This window comes from Thermobia domestica, chromosome 5 (assembly GCF_964235325.1).
Source record: "Thermobia domestica chromosome 5, izTheDome1.hap1.1, whole genome shotgun sequence".
Classification (NCBI taxonomy): domain Eukaryota; kingdom Metazoa; phylum Arthropoda; class Insecta; order Zygentoma; family Lepismatidae; genus Thermobia; species Thermobia domestica.
Window position 1 is genome coordinate 306,948,412 of NC_137458.1, and position 2,792 is coordinate 306,951,203.

A 2,792-nucleotide genomic window follows, 5' to 3' on the forward strand; every position below is an offset into this window, starting at 1 on the left:
GATGAGTTTTTTTTTTTTGTTAGGGAATGAAGTGTACTTATTGGTTTGCATATTTGAAAGAGTTTTCGCCAACATACCTGGGGTACTTATTCAGGAAATAATTGTCGAGAAAAAAATGAAGAAAGGGTATATTTGGATGACAGCATGTTATATGAAGAGGTGTAATGTTTTATATTATGTAGAGGTGCCAGATATTTTAATGTAGAATCTATTTTAGAAATCATCGGGTACAATATGCAGTCTCAATTCCATACGTGAATTGTGTACAATAAGCTTCGGCAACATATCACCAATGGAGCAGAACACAACTCATCATGCTTTTTAATATATCAAACTGTTTTACGACGTAGTGGAATATTACGTTTAAAAAATGCACTTTCAGAAATTCAAGACCTAAACTTGAAAGAGGATGTATATTTTTAATGTTATCTATTCTTTTAGAAAATAAAATCTTTCCATGTAACATGCCATGGCTACGTAGTGATGGGCAGTGGGAATATTCCCGTTCTTTCCCTGGCATATAAATTTCCGGGAAGAAATTTATTTTCGTTTCTTTGTTTTCAAAATTATCAGAAACATGACTAATTACTTTATTTTCATTTATTATCATTTACGTTTATTTTTTAAAAATAATTTTCAGGTTAAAAAAAAAATTCGTTGACTGTATTTTATGTAACTAATCAGACGATTTTTTATGTATCATTTCTATTTGCACTAAAAATTAGCAAAGTACTAATTTGCAAATGAGAACAAGGGACAACTTTGTGAAGTAGTGTAGAAATTATGTACAAATATAGATGAAGTACTATCAATACACCATGAAACGCTGTTAGCACTAGACGTGTCAGTCCGTCTCCTGTCTCTGATTCAAATTTCTTATCAGGTACTCGGACTTCTTTTACATGTGAATTAACAAAAAACATTTTCAGAAATAATTAGGAAGAAAGGTTGTGTGTGGCATTCCTAACTTGCAAAATTATAAAGATAAGTCAGTGCCTTGCAAATATTGTGAAGCTAAATATGTATGCGCAGACGTTGAAAAATGACTAGACATATGTTTTCTGGCAGTTACTCAAACGAATTTACTTAAACATTTAAAAATTTAATATGTTTTATCATAAAGAGTGTCATGTTTAGAAAATCCACTTCCATATAAATTTAAAGTATTTAGAGGTGGAAAGGTATGTCGACTTACTTTACAACTTTTTCCTTAGAATTATTTCCATAGAACCCTGTATACATTTATACGTCCCTCTAAATATTAATAATATAATACTGTTCAGAATATAAATTTCAAAGAAACCTCTGAAGACAACAATAATAATATACTAATAAGAAAGAAAAGCCAATTTAACTTTGAAATCAAAATAGAGTAATGGAATGCAATTTTCTTTGCGATTTACATAAATTCCCGGAATATTCCCGAAAAATATCTTCCCGGAAATTTCCATCACTTTAAGTTACGCCCTTTAGGCAAATTGGGACGAAGATGGAAGAATTATTGAAATGGCAATATGGGAGGAAACAATTAGCCCAGGAAAACCAATGGACACGTCCACGACAAACTTATTTGTTCTTGATAGCACATGGAGCCACACAACAGAAGCAAGTGCACAGCCACTTTCCCCCTCCATTGATTTTTGGATTCAATGCTCTTGAATTTTTTGAATTACGTTTCGCTACATTATAATTCCTCTGATGATTCTTTCGTTCAGTTACACACAAGCGGATATATGTTTAAATCCAAAGTAAGAATAAGAAATATCACACTTTTACATTCTTTATCCTTATAATTTTATCCAATTTAATTGTTTCTGAAACCAAGTCATTACTTCAATTTATTCAGATGACTTTCCTAACCTTCCCGGAAAGAAATTGAGAGTTACAATGTTGAGGAAATCTTTACAGCCATAACTTTTTCAACACTTCTCTTTTGTAGCGAAGAGTGGGGTACTGTTTTATAAGGTCTGAACATTTGATTCCAAAACATGATTGTTACTTTTGATAACCAGCCTCATTTCTTCTTGGTATGGTGTGCTTCCTGAGACGACTGCTTCATGTCCTGCCTATTTGAGAGGGGTGTGTCTATTCAGATTACTCACTTCATCACATATAAAACAAAAACAAACAATGCAATTAATTCAATAGTTCGTTTCATATCCCTTTAAACAAATGACGTATTAAGGGCCACAAATAATATCCTCCGATCACGACTAAGAAATCATGAAAGTTCTCTCTTAATATATTAGATCTTTCTGCTGGGTTTCTAGACTGTGTATTAAAAATCTACCAGCGGACTTGATGGGTAAAATAAAATGTTGTCTTCAGCTAATATTAGAATATACATCTTCCTAGTTTTGTAACTGGCTGTTTATTTAAATTCGAAGACTGAACCTACTTAAAATTTGCAATCAGTTCGCCTTAACATTTTAATCACAAGTTTGTGAAAATATCATTTAATAATTTGCAGTGTGTAGTAAAGTTTTCCGCAGAGCACCAGGAATTCGCTCCCGAAACTTTGTGAATTATTGATATAAACAGTCGGGTAGAGTAATGATGGTTATACACCTTGTGTGTTCAAAAGAAACAAAAAAGTGTTAAATACAAAATGAGAGTTAAACTGTCTTACACAATTTCTGATTGTATCAAAATGAAGACAATGAACATTTTAACGTATCTGGGTAACAATTTAGAGGAATCTAGTGTGTTTTATTAAAAGAGAAAAATCTTTATCAGAGGCACACTACACAACACAGTTAAAAAATAGCATTCAAATTGGAGTTTAGATTTAA